This window comes from Dromiciops gliroides, chromosome 2, assembly GCF_019393635.1.
Source record: "Dromiciops gliroides isolate mDroGli1 chromosome 2, mDroGli1.pri, whole genome shotgun sequence".
NCBI lineage: Eukaryota > Metazoa > Chordata > Mammalia > Microbiotheria > Microbiotheriidae > Dromiciops > Dromiciops gliroides.
Window position 1 is genome coordinate 249,327,231 of NC_057862.1, and position 19,781 is coordinate 249,347,011.

Sequence of the window (19,781 nt, forward strand, 5' to 3'; positions counted from 1 at the left end):
AGGTGAGCATCTCAATTCTTAAAGGAAAAATGAACTTACAGAAGGAAATAGTAAAAATATTCTACTGTGTGACCCTGGGCAAGTCACTTAACCCTCATTGCCCCACAAAAGAAAAAAATATATATATATGTTCTAGTGGGGAATCTCAGTTTACCCCCTCAGATCTAGATAAATCTAAACATAAAATAAACAAGACAGAAGTTAAAGTGGTCCCCACACACAGCTCCAAGCTAATTGGCTGGTAGCATTGATTGACATGACTTACAGGCAGTTCTAAGAATAGATGTAACATCTAGTCACATGCTTTCTCCTCAGGGGGCATTTCCCTGGTTCTCACAATGTCTTTCTCAGCAGGGGGCGGCACCCTGATTCTTACATGGTGCATGTGTTCAGTATTAATTCTCATTGTCTATCAAAATGTTGCTTACCCAATTATCTCTTCTTTTTTGGGGGTGAGGCAATTGGGGTTAAGTGACTTGCCCAGGCTCACACAGCTAGTAAGTGTTAAGTGTCTGAGGCTGGATTTGAACTCAGGTACTCCTGAATCCAGGGCCAGTGCTCTATCCACTGTGCCATCTAGCCCCCCCCCCCCCAATTATCTCTTAATTAAGTCAATTTTTGTTTTGCCTGAGACTGATTGCTACCCCTTTTTTGTTTTTTGAAAGGCATAGATAAGGCCTGGAATTTACCACATACTTAAGTTTCCTCTCGAACAAAAAAGGATACTTAGCAAACCTTTTGTTTTTTTGTTTTTATTTTGTTTTTGACTTTTGTTTCTTTTGCTTTCTTTTTAACTCAATTTTGTAAATATACCATTCAACTCTGATAACTTCAAGAATCTATTACCTTGACTGGACTAAGGGTAATGGAATCATTACAACTAAGGATATGGGTGGGGCCATTGGGCCTCAGAAGCTGAAGCTATCACATTTTTTTTTTCAAAGAACCATGGGTTTAATGAGTCTATTTATGGTATTATGTTTTTTTAAAAAAACAAAAACAAAAAACCCAAAGGGTTATTGAATCCTATTGCTTGGTTTGCAAGGCAATCAATGAACATATTGAGTCTTGCCGATTGAGGTTTTATTTCTTTTTGATAAATTGATTATCACTTCAAGTATCTGTGATTGTCATACTAGATAGACAGAAGTACTTAATGTCATCCAGTGGTTTCTACAAACATATACTGTTTCTCTGTTACTAACATGTTAAAGCTAGAGTGGGATGTAGTGAAGATGAGTATTTTTTTTTCAGAACGATCACTGGACTAGGAGTCAGGAGACCTGATTCTATTCTTCTGTCTGTATAATTAATGTGATCTTGGGCAAGTCACTTAATCTTTCTGAGAATGTTTCCATGACTATGAAAAAATGAGTTATTGGGAAGCTAAAGTGAAATAATGTATGTGAAATCCCTTTGTAAACTGTAAAACTGTTATATAAATATAAGATGTTATTGCCTTTTACTAGCTTTTCATGCATGTACAATTGATAAACATGCAAGACATAGTAGTTTCTGAAAGACTGTTAAACTAGCCAATTTTAAACTTTTCTTTCTCTTCCGGTTTAAAATCATCCATGATTTCTGAAGGCTTCCTATTCAGTTTTCTACTTAGATCTACTTGACTAGAGAATTTATCTCTTTGGGGGAAGCTTTTCAAACTCATAAATAGCTTGCCTACAAATTATAGCAAGCTATGAGGTTGTCTGATCTAGGCATTTCCCTGACATTTAGTATGACTAGTGTTTGGCTTTAAAAGAGCAAGATAATGAATATTTTTGGTTCTTTGGTTGTTGTTTTTGTTTGAGGTGGGGCAAATTATAATACCTTCAGATAATTAGACCAATTTGTCAAATTATTTTGTATAGACTCTGTTTAAAGTACTTATTGAATGGTAGATAGGAACGCTTCAGTCAAAACTGTGCTAGGCTTATAACCTAAGAATTAATTGGAACAACTCCCAAGCTGGAGAGCAGAGTAATTGCACTGCTTACTAACATTAAACATGTTTGATGGAAGATTTTGGGGGAAGAGAGTAAGGGCAAGATTAAGATTTTAAAATTTCATTTGGGATTTTGTTTGTTTGTTTGATGGGAAAGGGAAAACATTGAGAGAAAAAAAGATATTCAATTTGAGGTTTCCAAATAGTTCCTTTCCACCTAGAACTTAAGAAACAGGACATATTTTCTTGTTCTTCATCATCCTTTCCATAGGGAAAACAAGATCTGAAAATCTCTCAAGTAGCAAAAATATAAAAGGGTAAGTCATTTGAATCAAGTTATAGATTCTATCTGGTCTGCACAAACTGGTAACCACTGAGCTCACTACATCCAGAAGGTAGAAGAAAAGGAGGCTCCCTGATAAGAAGTTGATCAGGGTGATTCACAATCAAGATGGAACCTGACTTAGTGCTCTTACCTGGAGAAAATCCCAAGGGCAAGAAACTCAAGGACAAAGCCACTCCATTCAAAATCACCCATGTTCCTCCTGCTGCCAGGAAGGTGTTGCCAGTGCTTGGTGGTCAGCAAGCTTGCTTGCTGCTATCCTTTAAGAGTATTCACCAACTCATTCTTTTCAATAAAACCTCCAGCCTCATAAAGAAACAAATAACAACAAAACTGTGCTAGGTCATATCAGAGTAATTTGAACAAAATGTTTATCTCAGATCTTTAAAATTTTTATTTTATTAGGGACAGCTAGATGGTGCAGTGGATAAAGCACCGGTCCTGAATTCAGGAGTACCTGAGTTCAAATCCAGCCTCAGACACTTAAACACTTACTAGCTGTGTGACCTCAGGCAAGTCACTTAACCCCAATTGCTTCACCAAAAAAAAAAATAAATTATTTTATTAACACAATCTATTTTCTTTCCCTTTCACTTACCCCCATGTTGGAGAAAAACAAAAATAAAATCCTTATAATAAATATACATGGTCAAACAAAACTAATTCCCACTTTGACCATATCTCCTCTCCCCCTAAATGTCTCAATATGTCTATGACTTCTCTGTCAGGAGGTGGGTATTATGTTTCATTATGAGTCCTCTGAAATTGTGGTTGGTAATTGTGTTGAACAGAGTTCTTAAGTCTTACTAAGTTGTCTTTTCTTCTCACTTCACTCTGTATCAATTCATACAACTCTTTTCAAGATTCTCTGAAGCCATCCCTTTAATCTTTTATTATAGCACAATAGTATTCCATTCTATTCATATACCATAATTTGTATAGCCATTCTCCCAATTGCTGGACACTCCTTTAGTTTTTAGTTCTTTGCTACTACATAAAGGACTGCTATATCTACCAATCTAGAAATTACTTTGAATCTATGTTGTACATAATTTTCTGTGTACATGCATTTCCCCTAATAAAATATAAGTTCCTTGAAGGCAGCAAGTAATATATTTTTCATCTTTGTATCCTTTGCACCTAATCACAATGTCTAAAATATATGTAGATGTTTAATAAAAGATTGTTGTTTTCAGAAAAGTGGCAAATAATAGGCTAAATTCTGGAACTAAAGATTGTTAAAGTAAAATTTCAAAATTCTTTTTACCTTTTTTTGAAAAATATCCCCCCAATATTTTCCTAAAACAGTATAGAACATTTCATTCCAGAGCTGTAAAATTATTAAATTAAATTTTGTCAACAAATTCCTTGCTGAAGTGCCACCCAATTAATTGAAAATGAACATTAAGCCTTGTGTATTTCTGCTCAAACAGGGGTTTTAACCTGGGGTCCATGGCCTTTTTCTTTTTTTTAACATTTTGATAAATTTATTTTAATATAATTGGCTTTCTTTGTAATCTGCATACATAATTTTATGCATTTAAAAGCATTTTTATGAGTCCACAGACCTTACCACACTGCTAAAGAAGTCTATGACTCCCCAAAAAGGTGAGAACCTTTTTTAAACTTAATTTAAAAAGTTAAAAAACATTCAAATAGAGACTTAGAGGACTTTAAAAATAAGGAATATTCATCCATAAGTATATTACTCAGAAAGCATTTTCTAGTTCTTAACCAAAAGTGTTATTTTTAATAGCTTGTAAATTTCTTGATTTACCATAAATTTTTTTTGAGCCATACCTAAAGAAGGTTCCAGTTTATTGGAAGTATATGGTAGACCAACTCAGGCAAACTCTGAGTTTTAAAATCTCATTTTATTTTTTCCCTTATGCTTGGATTCCTTAATCCTCCTTTCCCTTCTCTGCTCCTCCCTTCTTCTCCTCCCCCCCCCCCCCCCCAGTAATTGTTACAGATTCTCCTAGTATATAAAGGCACTGGATGGGAGTAGAGATTTCATTGCACACTGCTATAATCCTTAGGATTAACAGAAGTGTTGTTCTGTTTTGCCCCATTGATGAAATTACTTTTGTCCGTCTACACTAATCCTGTGCAGTCAAAATTTACCTAATATCACTGACATTTTGTTGCTTTTGTACTTGCCACATTTATATACCTGTTAAAGTGACTTTTCTGGAAAATATGGATGAACAGGGGATTGGGATAGGGTGAGATTTTTTTTTAATCATATAGTAAAAAGTTCATTGGGGGCAGTGGATTCAGGAGTACCTGAGTTCAAATCCGGCCTTAGACACTTGACACTTACTAGCTGTGTGACCCTGGGCAAGTCACTTAACCCCCATTGCCCCACAAAAAAAAAGTTCATTGAGAGTCTCAAGTTTTTTGGGTGGGGGTAGATAAGTATTTAGTACTCATGGTCTCTCTGGTTGTGGTCAATACTTTAATCTTGGAAATAGAAGACCAGAAGAGGAATTTATCAGTAGGGGGGAAACAGTTGCAATTATCAATGACATAGATTTTGTTTTATAGACCAAAAAAAAAATGAAGTTTGGGTTTTATGAGTGATTTTTCCACAATGGCATTTTTACTGCCAACTGGCTCCAGTATCTTGTATAGTGCTCCTTCTAATCATGTGTTCAAAATTTAAATTGGGAGAAGCTCAAGAATCTTGAATTCTTTTTTTTTTTTGGCAGGTGTAAGGAGAAACAATTGGGAAATATGTTCTTAGATGATGCCAGAGCATGAAGATTAAATGGCGTTTCATCTATTTTATTTTTACTATTTGGATTTGGAAACTATCCATTTCTATCACTCTAAGAAATTCTAACCACCAAATAGGTAAGATATAGAAGGTGTTGGATTTATTAAATATTCTGACTGCAATTCACAGTTGGATGATTTTAGGTACTTCTTATTCTGAAAATAGAGGAAACAGGATTGTAATCTTAGGAAACAAATGTTGCCATTAGCTTTAAAAGTAACTGATAGATAATGGGTTGTTTTGATGGAAGGTTAGAGTGCCTAGGTAACAAAGTAGTTTTTAGCAGTAACTGTGTAGCAGGGCACAAACTTACTATAATTGGCAGCTGAGGCAAAATGAGAGTCCACCTAAAATGAAATCATAACCCTATTTTTAATATTTTGCTTATGAAAATTAAAAATTATTTTCCAGAACACCCCCTACTTAAAATGTGGTGTTTTTTTCTTTGTGGCAAAACTTCTTTAAAAAATTCCACTCCTTTAAAAAAATTCCCATTCTGTTATCATATCTGTTATATATGTCATTTTAATGGAAAGGTTAAGCTATTGGCAGAAGAGGGCAAGCTACATTAGTCAATGAAAGCCTATTCTAGTAATGTACTGCTTTTGATTTTTGATTCATTGGCTAACCCTTGTTATTCTATATATTGCTTCCTGAAAATGGGGGGGGGTAGAGTTTTCCACAGGGTTTAGTAGAAATGGGTATTAGTAGAATGCACATGTTATTTCAATTGTTTAGTTCATCCCTAATCCTAAATAGAAGTAGCTGTTATATTTTTGTCCTTCCTTCAGTCTTAAAAATCCACCCTTACTAAACCTCAACACTTTGAAGTCCTTTGTTTCATAGACATGTGACTAACACAAATAGAATTTGGAATTTCACCAGCTCCAGAGTGATTATCTACTAGGAACTCATTTGTGCCCTGTGTGCATACCCAACCAGTTGTGGGTGGTTGTCAGAGAATGAGGGTAGAGGGCTTTGTGTATTTGGAACTTATGAGGAAAACAGTGGCTTAAGCAAAGAGAGGAATGTTCGAAGTTTGTTGTTGTTTCAGTCGTCTGACTCTTTGTGATCCCATTTAGAGTTTTCTCTGCATAGATACTGACTGGAGTAGTTTACCATTTTCTTCTCTAGCTCATTTTACAGATGAGGAAACTGAGGCAAACAGGGTTAAGTGACTGCCCAAGGTCACACAGCTACTAAGTATCTGAGGCTAGATTTGAACTCATGTCTTCCTGACTCCAGGCCCCGATCTCTATCCACTGTGGCACTTTAACTGCCCCATATGAAGTTTAAAGGGGGTATGGATATAGGAGAACTAATGGGCATGGGATGGGATGGAATAGACAAGGTGAGTACCCCTGTTTGGCCCTTTGAGGAAGAACTATTGAGGATCTACTGGGTCAACCAATACCTTGGGCTAAGCAAAAATGCTGGGAGACCTGTAAAATGAGACATTTGTAATTTTAAGTGGGGGAGTGGCTAAGAATTTGTTACTTCCAGACAGAGTTGCTTTTTGGATGACTAGTTAAAAAGTATTTCGTGCCACACCGGTTTGGATATTTTGTATTTATGTTCAGAAAATCACTTGGAAGAAAAAGTGTTTTAAGGAGATCACTCTAGAGGTGTGCATAGGATGTGGGTACAAAGATAAGGTTTATTTGGGTTTCAGGTCTAGCAAGAGATGTGAAGGCCTAGTGTGGGCGGTTACAATTCATGTAGTCTTCATCAGAAACCAAGCTCTGCCTACAACCAGACTTCTGAAGAGCTATTTTGGGACCACATTCTACAGGGCTCAGAACAAAACATGCACTTTCTCAACCACACCGAGATCAGGAGACGATGCTACCGGCCAGGATGTGTGCATGGGGCATGGGGGGGGGGGGTTTGGGGCTGGGGGTGGAATGTGTGCCAAGGTGGGAGCCTTCTCCCTCTCTCCCTCCCCCCCCCCACCTCCCTCCAACACACACAGCGCGAGCGAGCTTATTCTCTCTACTCCCTCGTAGGGTGGCGGCGGGGAGGAGGCGGCGGAGTGAAGATGGGGTAGAGGAATTATGTCATTCCTAACCTGCCCCTCCTCCACCTTACCCTTGCGGCAGTTCCAGCCCAACAACATCCGGGTCTTTCCAGCTGCTACAAGGCGCCGCAGCTGTTGAGGGGGGAGAGGAAGGGGCGGAGGGAAGAAGGAAAGAGGGGGTAGGGAGAAGAGGAAGAGGAGGAGGGAGTGGGGCGTGAACGCGCGTGCGCGCGTGCGCGCTGGAGGAGGCGGAGGCGGCAGCGACATTAGAGGCGGGAGCGCGCTTGGGAGCTAGACAACCAGGTCTCGGTGCTTCCTCAGCCCCGAGCTCGGGGACTCGGCGGCGGCTGGATCGCAAGACCGGGTGGCTGGGGCGGGGGTGGGGGGAGGGGGGCGGAGAGACCAACCCGGGGCCGGCGGGGCCGGCCAGCGATGAATTCGCCGTTTGCTCCCCTCCGGGACCCGCTCCGCGCCTCCGTCCCGATGCCTGCGATGATCTGAGCGTCGGCGAGGGCGCCACGAGCCGGGGTCCCAGACACGTTCCGCCTCTTCCCCCCCATCCCCTTCCCTCCTCCCGGACCGACCCGGCCCGGCCCGGCCCGCGACGTGCGGTGACCCCCTCCCCCCTTCCCTTGTCCCCTTTCCCCCGCCCCTTCTAAGCCGGGCCGCAGCCGCAGCCGCCTCGGACCAGGGACCCGCTTCTTCTTCGGCCGCTTTCGGTAAGCGCCGCGCCGGGGACGCTGGGCCCGGGAGGGGGAGGGCGAGGGCGCTCCGGGGGCTGCGCGGTGGCGACGGCCGCTCCTCCTGAAGGGGGGGGAAGAGGAGGAGGCAGCGGCCTGGCCAGGCCCGGGGCCTGTAAACAAGCTGGGGCGGCTGCTCGGGCACTCCCGGGAACACCCAGCAACCCCACCCCCTTACCCGGCCTCCCCCTCGGAGGAGTCGAGCGGACGGAGGAGCTCGGGAGGCGCCCGCGGGAGAAGCTCGAGGGTTAACGCTTCCTCCTGGGGCGGGCGGCTGGGGCTGGGGCGAGGGAGTGTTTGTGTCGGAGGAGGAGGAGGAGGAAGAGGAGGAAGAAGGGAAGGCGACCCCCCCTCTCCGCCTCTCTCCCCTGGCTGCCTCTTCACCGGCCTCTTCACCCGGACCCCGCAGGTCCTCCCAAGTCTTTGGCTGGAAAACGTGGGCTTGTAAGGACCACCGGCTTTCTTAACTTTTCCCCCCTAAAGGGAGATAGGAAGGTGCTGGGTTTCGAAATGGCCCAGATCCCCCCCTCCAGCAGCCCTGCGCTGAGTCCTCCTGTGCCCCGACTCGTGGGGGAAAGGAGAGAGGTTTTGACTGAGATGATCAGACTCCAAACGTGGGAACAATTTTAACACTGGGGGCAGGAAATATGTATGGCTTTACTTCAGGTAGTTAGTTGATTAAACCATATTTGCCTTGGAATTTGTTTTGGGGGAAGGCTGTAGAGAATATTTAAGTATGGTAAGGTGGCTGGGGAGGGGAGTAGGTGAGTTAGGGGTTAGGTTTTAAATTTGGGTCTGTTTAATAAGGTTTTTAAATTTTGACGATCGGTTATTACACGCTAAACGGGAACCAAGTCTATTAAAATGAATTGTATTGATTTTTCTCTTAGTCTTTAAACCGTGTTCATAGAAAGGGGTGAACGCTTCTTAATGATATACTGTGTAGTTGAAGGCCAGTTGGTGCATCTTTGCATATTTTAAACAAATTGTCTAGGACACTTGCTTGTGAAAAGAATCTGTGTACTCATAAAAACCCATGAGTTTATTAGATTCTGAAAACGTGATCTAGTGAGCACTCCTCTTCCTTCTTTTCTTCTTCCTGTACAAAACACGGTGTTTTAAAAAAAGATCATCAACTACTTTAATTTGAATTTCTTTAATCCATGAAGCCTGCTTAGTTTTGTTCATTTGCCTGCTAATCCCATGGTGAACTGATGAGCAGGATATGTTTGAGAGATGATTTAAAATACAATAGTTAATGCTAGAATAAATTCGTAATTTCCCCCCCTAGTAACAGTCCTTGAGTGGGCTTAGAGATTTCAGAATTTTTCTAAGAAATATTTCTTAAACTTTGCAAGATTTGAACTTTGTAAACCTTTGAAGTGCTGCATAAATGTCAGTTATTAGTATTACTACCATTGAAAATAATGTGCCTAAAAAGCAAAGTGCTTTATATACATTGCCATTTGATCTTAGTAATATGTAGTCTGGTACTGTGCAGGAAATGTGGGATTTGGAGTTGGAAGTTTTGGGTCCAAATATGTGGACAACTTAGAATTAGTGTGATCTTGGACAAGTCATAGGGCCTTCATTTTCCTTATGTGTAAAAATGAAGGAGTTGGATTACATGACTTCCAAGATCCATTCCAGCTCTCTTAATTTCATGTCTTCAGGTTCAGTGAGCTTTATAAACTCAGAAATTTTTAGAGCTGAAAGAAACATTAGAAATCATCTAGTCCAGCATCCTTACTCTGTAGATGAGGAAATGGATCCAGAGAATAGGTTCTTAATAAATGCATGAGAAAAGTGTAACTCATCCAGCAATTTCTCATTAGGTACGTAAGATCATGTGTTTCACTTATTCAGAGGAATACAAACACAAAACTACATTCCTTCTATGATCAGGAATTAATTATAGAATTCTAATGTCAAGCCTTTTTTGTTTAGCTCATACGTATAGAGCACATTTCATAATTTTGTTGGGAATTACCTCAGTTTGTACATTTCAGCAAGTCATAGCATCATATCACTTTTCAATAAAGGTTTCTAAAGCATTAAAGTCATGATTAGCTATAATTTAACATTTTCCACTGTGTTTTCCTTGTATATAGTCTGAGGCCAAAAGAGGTTAAAGTTGGTAAGCCTAAACATATTTTGAGGGAAGGTTGGAGTTCTTTTGTTACCATAATTGCTTTTTTGAAGGATTTTTATATTTCAGGATTATACTTATTCATCCTTCATATATACAAACATATATCCTTTCAACATTGTGTTTCTTTGGTATTATCTCTGGAAAAAAGTATTCTTGTAGAGAACCTTTGCTGATTTTGTTTTCCTTTGGGAAATCTAGGGATATTGCTATGAGAAACTCTTGGGAGGAGGATGGAGGTAACTAGAGAAAAGTTAGACGAAACTACAGGTCTGTACAAGCAATTCACACTTGATAGTTGATATGTATGGCATTACACTACCACATTATAAAAGTTTTTCTGCCAATTCAAGCTGGATCTTGCTTATCTTGACTAGATTTACATATTTGTTATATTTCCTATAATTTATTATTTACTTAAAATATTAAACAAGTAACATATATGTTCATTTGAAGCTTGAGCCCTCTGAATTTGGTATTTGATTTTTCACCATGAAACTAGCCCCATCATAAAAAAAAAATTCAGAGACATTGATTCTGGCTCCTATCTACCTTCAGTACACATTAACTAGTGTCTGGTGGATGAGTGCTGCTCCTGGAATCAGAAAGACCTGAATTCAAATCTTCCTTTACACTACTCCCAGCCTTGTGACCCTGGACATATTACTTAACTTCTATACTTCAGTTTCTTCATCTGTGAAATGGGAATAATAATAATAGAACTTATTTCCCAGAGTTGTGAGAAAACATGTTTGTAAAACCATTTGTAAACTTTAAAGTGCCATACGAATGTTGTTGTTATTATTAGTTGTTCAGTTGTGCCCAACTCTTCATGACCCTATTTGGGATTTTCTTGACAAAGATACTGAACTGGTTTGCCATTTCCTTCTAAACTGAGGCAAACTGGGGTTAAGTCACTTGTCCAAGGGTCACACCACTAGTAAGTGTCTGAGGCCAGATTTGAACTCTTCTGGACTCCAGGCCTGGCATTCTATCCACCTAGTTGCCCATTAATAACTAATTATTATTCCCCTTTATCCATTCTGTAGTTCAGGTTTGATATCCTACTGGTTGTTCCTCATCCAGCACCTTCTTTCTTCCATTTGTACCTTTGCACAGCATGTTCCCCATGCATGGGATGCATGCTGCCCTCCTCCCTTTCAGAATAGCTAGCTTTAGTTTCTTTCAAGACCAAGACTCAATTTGGGCATCATCTTCTCTATAAGGACCTTCCTGACCATAGCACCCTTATTCCCACTCCAGCTGCTTCCTACTCCACATTCTCTAGCACTTAACTTTGTATGTATTTTTTATTTGTATCATTCAAACCATTTATTAAGCTCTTTGCCAGGCACACTGTTAGCCCCTTGAGATGATACAATGCTATAAATGAAACAATCCTTAACCTCAGCATAAATTCAATAGAAAGACTTAACACATTCACCTAAGTATGTACAAATTGAGAACTTTACTTATCTGTATACTTGTTTGCCTCCTCCCTACCCTGCCAGAATGCAGACTGCTGAGGGCATGTACTCTTCTGGTTTTTGTGTTCTCAGTAGGTGATTTATAAATGCTAGCTCATTGATTGACTAGCATCAGCTCAACCAGAGTTGTGTAAGAGTTGAGCAAGAAGGTGAAACAAAGTGTGCCACTGTCAAATATGTAAACCTTGGGTAAGGGGAGAAGTGTAGTAAGGCAACTAGGTAACAAATAAATGGCCTTACATCCTCAAAAGTAACATAATGGAAAAATTCATTCTTTTTTCATCTGAAACCATTTCTATGAAGAAATATTTTAAAACTCCATGACTAGGCCTGTAATAAAGCCAGACTTTAGTTCTTTTAGTCAATTGTATTTATTAATAATGATACTAAATACAAAGATAATTTCAGTCTCAGAGTCCTCACCTCATCCATATGAGATAACCAGATTTTGTTTACTTTAGTATTCATCTTGTTATCCATAACTTAATTTTTTTAATGTATGGAATAAAACAAGAATTTCCATTACATAGTACAATAAAAAAGATGATTGCATATGAAACTGTAAATCTCTTTGTATAACTTACTGTTCCTTTCAAATATACAACAAAATTATCATGTAAATTTCTTTTTTTTTTCTTTCCTCTCCCCTCCTTTCTCCCCCAGATGGCTACCATTAGACCGAAAAAAAAAAGTGTGTGTGTGTGTGTGTGTGTGTGTGTGTGTGTAAAATTATTCTATATATACTTGTATTTATCAGTTCTTTCTCTGGATGCAGATAGCATCTTCATATATCCCTAATAGTTAATTTGGGTATTTATAATAGTCAAAATAACTTATTCGTTAAAAGTCGTTCTTAAAACAATATTGCTGTTACTGTATACAATGTTCTCTTGGTTCTGCTCATTTTACTCATTATTTCATGCAAGTCTTTCCATGTTTTTTTTTTTTAAATCATTGAGCTCATCATTTCTTATAGCACAGTAGTATTCTATCACAGTCATGTACCAAAATTTGTTCAGCCATTCCCCAATTAATGGGCATCCTCGTAATTTCCAGTTCTTTGCCACCACAAATAGAGCTGCTCCAAACATTTCAGAACATATAAATTATTTTCCTTTTCCCCTAATTATCCCTAATAGACTAAATGGTGTTATTACCTGGTCAAAGGGTATAGGTAGTTTAATAACTCTTTGGACATAATTTCAGATTGCTCTCCAAAATGGTTAGATCAGTTCACAATACCACCAACAATGAATTAGTGTCCCATAATACACTTTTGCATCTCCTAGTTTTGTAGTAGATCATCTCATATGCAGTTTCCTCGTTTCTGAGACAAGTAGGAGGATCTAGGGAGGACGAATAAAAGAGGTGTGCTCCTGTTTGTACCTTTTCTAAAATGCATGACACTTTAAATCCTAATAAAAAGGAGGACTGTATCAATATATATTAATTTTTTTAATCTCAGAAAAAATATAAGGACAGTGAATGAGCAATGGACAAATATATCTGTATGTAGGCATCCATCATCTGCCTTATTAATATATTTCTCTAATCCTCTTATTTGTAGTCTGAATTATGTGATCTGAAACTGTACATAATCAAAATTCAGAGCTTAATGCTGTAACTATGTTTAACTTTTTTCCCCAAAAGCCTTCTGAAGTGTAGGTAGTTTAAATACTTCATTTTAAAAATGAAGAAATTAAGGCTGGGAAGTTCAATGGCTTGCCTATGGTCATATATAGTAGGGGCAATGAGGTGGTGCAGTGAATAGAATGCCAGGCCTGGAGTCCAGAAAAAGTGATCTTCCTGAGTTCAGATCTGGCCTTAGACACTTAGTAGCTTGTGTGACTCTGGGCAAGTCACTTAATTTTGTTTGCCCCAATTTCATCTCTAAAATGAGCTGGAGAAGGAAAAGGCAAGCCATTCCAGTATCTTTGTCAAGAAAACCCCAAATGGAGTCATGAAGAGTCAGACATGACTGAAAAATGACTGAACGGTCACATTGTAAATGAACCAAGTTTCATATCTGTCTTTTTTGACACCTAAGTCTATTACGCTTTCCTCTATACTGAGCTGCTAGCAAGAGGCTATGCAGATTTGAAAGACCACTAGATTGACAGAAAACACCTGTTTTTTTTTTCTTTTGAGGGATGATCTTTATTATTCTGTGATGCTTGCTGCCTTTTAAGTGTTAGGGCTACATTCCAACCAATACCATTTGGAAATAAATATTACTTCACTTCTTAATCTAAGAATAATCAGGACCTTTCAACCTTGTTTAACCTAAGAAATCTCTGGAATCTTAGAAAATAAAGAATGGGCTGAATTAAATGCTTTCAACCATCTGTCAGGGAAGTTTTAGAGATTTTTACATTGGGAGGTTGGTTGGGCTCAGGAAATCCAAAGGTCCCTTCTAGTTCTGATTCTGTGATTTAGAGAGCACAGAATTTGTTTTAACTGACTTTTAGAAATAAGAAACATTAATTGGAAAAAAGCTTTACTTAAGAATATTTTGAAATTTCCCCTCCCTCTCTCCCCCAACTCCAATTCATATAATCTTGCTGAGGCTTTATTTTTCATCAGTTAAAGCATGGGATCGGACTACATAATTTCTAAGGAACTCTCCACTTCTAAATCATGATCTTATGCTTAAAATGAGATTTTTTAAATGTAAAAAGTATGAAGTGAAAAACATTTGGCTTTATGGTCAAGTGGTTTTATCTTCTTTCTTTGAAGCTTTTAAAAATGTCAGATTAGGGTTGTGGATTTATGAGAGAAGAAAGTATAGTATTTGATGCTTTATTAAGTACTCTAAAATATAAAGTTTTAGGCTTTACTCTTAGAGGTCTTGAAAGAGAAATACTTAGGACCCACTGTGTGAAAAGCCTTGAGCCAGTCCCTAGGCAGAGGACAAAGGTTAAATAGAAACTACAACCACTTTATAGTCTAATATAGGGATGTGACAAATGCACAGATATCTATCAAACAATATTTTGAGAGTGTGTGAGCCCATTGAGAAAAGGTCATTACTGGCTTGGATCAGGGAAACTTTAATGGAGGGGGTGGCGTGTTTGAGTTCCGATTTGAAAGATTACAATGACAACAGCAATAGTTAGCATTTATGTGCCAGGCACTGTGCTACACACTTTACAAATATTGTCTCTCATTGTCAACCCTTGGAGCTAAGTCGTAGTACTTCCATTTTACAGTAGAGGAAACTCAAACAGGTGAAGTGACTTGCCCAGGGTCACACAGCTGGGAGGTATCTTGAGGCCATATTTGAACACGGGTCTTCCTAATTCTAGGCCAAGAGTACCACCCTTGTACCACCAAGCTGGATACACTAGAATTAACTCAATAGAGGGCATCACAAGCATAGAAAACTGTGATCAAAGGTATAGAATCAGGAAAAATGCAGGAAACTTTTAATGAGTACTTCAGTTTGACTAATGTTGCATATGTAATATAAGAGAGGTCTGAACAGGTAGAGTGATAGCAGGCTATAGAAATTTTTGAATTCTAGACTAAAGTCTGAACTTTATTCTAGGCCAGGGCTTCTTAAACTCTTTTTATTTGTGACCCCTTTTCACCTGAGAAATTTTTTTATGCAAACCCAGGTATATAGGTATACATAACCATTTACTGTTGCCAAATTTTTTTGTAGCCCCTACATTCAGTTACATGACCCCATATGTGAACAAGGCCCACAGTTTTAAGAAGCTTTGCTCTAGGTAGTAATCATTGGGAAGATTTTGAAGAGATTGATTTGATCAGATCTGTGTAGAAGGAACATTGGACTAGCAGGGGTTTGATAATAAATGGATTGCTGGAGAGAATACAGTGGAGGTGCTAGGATCTGTTTGCCTATTCCAATAGTCTAACAAAAACCTTTTGTAGAATGGTGATATTTCCAGTAGAAACTAAGGGATACTCTCCATTGGTTGAAGTCTTGCCTTCCTTCAAAACCTAACTCATGTGCCACCTTTTTCAAGAAGTGTTCCTTGACTCTTCTCTCTTTCAGCTGAATGTAGTCTCTCCCTCATCAGATTTCTCACAGTCCATATCCTGGATCACCACCATACACTTATTTTCCTTGTATCTAAGTTATTAGTGTATATTAAGACTAGTAGAGTAAAACAAGTAGTAATTAAGTGACATTCAGATCCATATTTGACTATAAGGTGTGAGAAAGTCACAGATAACCCTAAAGTTATAACATTGGAGGCAACATAAATGATGGGTTTGTGTGTCTCCTCCCTTCTGCCCCCAAGTACCAGTAGTCATGCATTGTAGTGGGAGAGATACTACTTTAGAGTTATAAAAGATGGTAGAGGTCATTGCATCCACCTCCCTTATTTGATGGATGAGGAGACTAAAGACTGAAGGAAGTTAAGTGACTTGCCTAAGTAGGACCCCATAACAAGTACGTGAGATTTTAACCCACGTCTTCCTGACTCTTAGTCTAGCACTATATCCACTATACCAAGCTGCATCTGACAAATCATGTAATTGCCTTCCCTCCTCCAGAATATGAGGGGTTTGCCTAGATGAATTTTTAAAAGTGAGGCCAATTGGGGTTAAGTGACTTGCCCAGAGTCACACAGCTAGTAAGTGTTGAGTGTCTGAGGCCGAATTTGAATTCAGGTACACCTGGCTGGTGCTCTATCCACTTCACCACCTAGCTGCCTGTGTGCAAATAGTAGGTACTTAGAAAATGTTTAAAATGAATTGTAAAGAAAGTTCTAAGCATTCCTTTGAAACTTGTACAGAGACCATTGTTTAAATTCTTCAGTGCCAATTTTACTGAAAATAATTGGGGTACTTAACCAGGTATTCCAGAAAAAAAATTTGAAGTATGCAGTGGAAATGGAAAGAACGCTGTCTAGTTTCAGTGCTGGAAATGAAAAGAGGTGAAGTTTAGGGGATGACTAACCAGCCAGTACAATTGAATTAGAATAGTGAAGGGATGAGTGATATGAAAAATAGTATAGAACATTTTAAATGTCAGGCTGAGGAGTTTGTATTTTAGGGAATAGGGAGCAATTGGACTTTTTTGAGTAGGGGTGGAATGGTTAGACCTGTGTTTTAGTAATATCATTTTGGCACCTGGAAAGGCGAAGGAGGAAAGGAGAGAGGGATAGATTAGACAGAGGAGGTACTGGTGACAGGGAGACTAGTTAGGAGGCAATTGAAAATCAGTAAGAGGTGATGGGGGCCTGAAGTAGGGAGAGAAGGGAACAGATGTGAGAGAAGTTTTAAGGGTAGAAGCAACAAGGTAGCTGATTAGATCTGGGCATTTGAGGTTGTGAACTTGAGCGTACTCAACAAACATAAAGAAATTGGGGAAAGGAATGGGCTTAGCAGAAAATATAATGAGCTGTGTTTGGGACCTACTGAATTTGAGATGCCTCTGGGACATTCCCAAGTGGAGATATTAGTAATGTATGGGACTGGAGTTCAAGAGAGAAATGAGGGCTAGATATAAAGAACTGGTAATTATCAGAATAGAGATAATTGAATAAAATAGTCATTGATGTGATGACCATCAAGAATGGGGGGGGGGGGAAGGGAGGGAGGGAGAGAGAGAGAGAGAGAGAATTGTAAGGGGCTAAAATTCTAGCTATACTATCTAAAACCTAATGAGTGGTCGCCAATAAATTATAAGCTTTAGCAAGAGTATTTAATTGTTTAAGTGTTTATCAAAGAGCATTAGGATCAGAGAGAAAGGTAAAAATCTAACTATTTCTAAGAGACCCCATCATCCGACCTGCCATGGTGAGGTCAGGAACAAAGAAGGACTCAACACCTCCTGTGAAACTGGGAACATCCCATTCACTCACGCACACACATCTCCAAGCTAATTGGCTGGTAGCCTTGATTGACAGTACCCACCAGCAAACGTCACTTCCTGACGTCAAGGAAAGCCACATGGCTTGCCCTCAGACGCCTTCTTCTCATGGCAGAGCTTTCCTACAGTAACTCTCCAGCAGGTGGCATCATTCCAATCGTTACAGGATGGAACCCAGGATAAAGCCTTCTGGGACACCTACCTACTTGTTGGGAGGAAGAAAATAATCTGGCAAAAGAAACAAACTGTCATTCTAAAAATTCACATCATATTTTCAAATTGGGAAACAATATCTGAGCATCTAGAAAAGTGGTAGGCTTATAGTGTGGTAGTAACTCAGATTTCTGTGGCAAGTTATTGAAGGTTTATAGAAGGAGCAAGAATGCCGTGATAAGCATCATTCCAAGTATGGATAAATTATTAGAGTGTGTATGATGGGAATGGGCTTATGGTGCTTTGGAGAATAGCTGATTAATTTTAGTGCATTTTTGAATCATGGTAGAAGAAAAAGATATGAATTAAAAGATGGCTGTAGGGGATTTGTGTTTGAGACTTTGATTCTCTCTTACAGAGCAAGAACGTCATACATTTCAGCAAGCTTTTCTTGTAGGAATAGGTCAGCTCTTGCTTCATTGACAGCTTATGAAAACTGTGTCTGCCATGAATGGGATAGATTTAGGGTACGAATGAATGTTAACTCTTTATATCCTCCACAAACCCTCAACATCTATATTCCAGACACTGTGCTAAGCACTGAGGATATAAAGAAAGGCAAAAATGTTTCATGCCCTCAAGGAGCTCCTATTCTAATGAAAGAGACAAACATGAAAATGCATCAGTTCATGCAGGATATATAGAGAATAAGTGGAAGGTAAGCTCAGAGGTGAAAGCACTAGCAGCTGGGGAGACTGGAAAAGACCTTCCCTAGAAGGTGACCCTTGACCTGAATCTGGAAAGAATCCAAGGAAACAGAGGTAGAGGTGAGGAAGGTAGAACATTCAGGCATAGGGGAAAGCCAGTGCAAAAGCATGCAGTCAGGAGATAGAGTGTCAAGTACAAGAAGATAATGTGGCTAGATCCCAGAGTGTGGGGAGCTATGTATGGTGGAATAAGATTGGAAAGGTAGAAAGAGGTCAGATATAAAAGGAACTTAATATTTTCCAGCTGTTGTATATTCTGACAATATTACTTCTCTTTTTTTACTACTTGTTGACCAGCCAAGTATTCGTCATGCTCTGCCCCTTCCCTCATCCCTGTAGTTCCTGGATTTTCTCAGATGAGCACACTTTCTTGTGCAGTGCTACTTCGACTGTCTCCTTTTAACTACTTTGTTCTTTTTAAAATAAGTATGCTTCTAGAGCCATATTCCAGCTATGGGCTTCATCTTGCCAAGTCTCAACAGTTCTAACGAAGTCAACTCTATATCCACTTCTTTTCTACTCAGTTACCTTTTCTAATCCGGCTTCTGACCTCAATTTTTACTTGAGACTGTTCTTTCCAGCTGTCTTTTAAATTGCTAAAGCCAGTGGCTTTTTCTCACTTCTTTTCAATCATTCATTCATTCATTCGTTCGTTCATTTATTTATTTGCTAGTGTTATTTACCTTTCTGCTATTCTTTTTTTTTTTGGTGAGGCAATTGGGGTTAAGTGACTTGCCCAGGGTCACACAACTAAGTGTTTGAGGCTGGATTTGAACTCAGGTCCTCCTGACTCCAGGGCCGGTGCTCTATCCACTGCACCACCTAGCTGCCCCACCTTTGTGCTATTCTTACCACAGTTGATTACCACTTTTCTTGTTTGAAACATGGAATCAGAATTGGAAGATCATCTAGTCATCTGGTCCTTTCAACCTTAGTGCTAGAATGTCTTTTACTTATCCATGATAGGTAATTGAATACCTTTAATTTGGCTCATTACTTCATTTCCTAAAATTTCACAGGTTTTTGAGGGTTAAACAAAATTGGAAGATCTATCTTGTTATATCCTATTATAATTCTAAAATAATCTAATCCTATTTTATTATAATCTCTAATAGTCTTTCTATGAGAAACAAATTTGTAAACCTCTTGTAGGATAGTTACTTAACTTGGTGCCCATTAACATTTATTTAAATATTGATACCTATTTTTCAACAAGATTAATTTTCTTTGTAATTGCATGTATTATGCACTTAAACATTATTCTGAGAAAAAGAGGTCCATAGTTTTCACCAGACTGCCAGAAGGTTCCATGACAAGAGTTTCAGAACCCTTGGTATAAAGGAAGGAGTACTGGATTTGGGTTCAGAGATGGTTTTGAAACCTGACCCATTTGCTAGCTGTGCTCATATTCAAGTCAATTTCTTCAGGTGTAAAATTGAGATATTTGCTTTGCATGCCTTACAAGGTTGTTGTGAGGAAAGTGCTTTGCTTCTACATGTTTTCCTCTTCTCTGTTTTGACATTTTTTTCTTCTGCTTATCCCTCTGCCTCTCTGAT

At 39.1% G+C, this 19,781-nt stretch overlaps 1 protein-coding gene across 2 annotated transcripts in view; it reads left to right on the forward strand.

Annotated features, from left to right (window-relative positions):
- The first annotated feature begins 7,334 nt into the window (after positions 1-7,334).
- The window catches only part of PPM1A (protein phosphatase, Mg2+/Mn2+ dependent 1A), a 65,336-nt gene continuing 52,889 nt past the window's right edge, over positions 7,335-19,781 (forward strand). The window contains exon 1 of one of the 2 annotated variants that reach the window (XM_043988136.1): positions 7,335-7,800. The gene's annotated coding sequence lies outside the window, so the exon portion shown is untranslated. Of the gene's footprint in view, positions 7,801-8,138; positions 8,266-19,781 lie in introns of those variants that run through there. The other variant, XM_043988137.1, reaches the window with a different exon arrangement.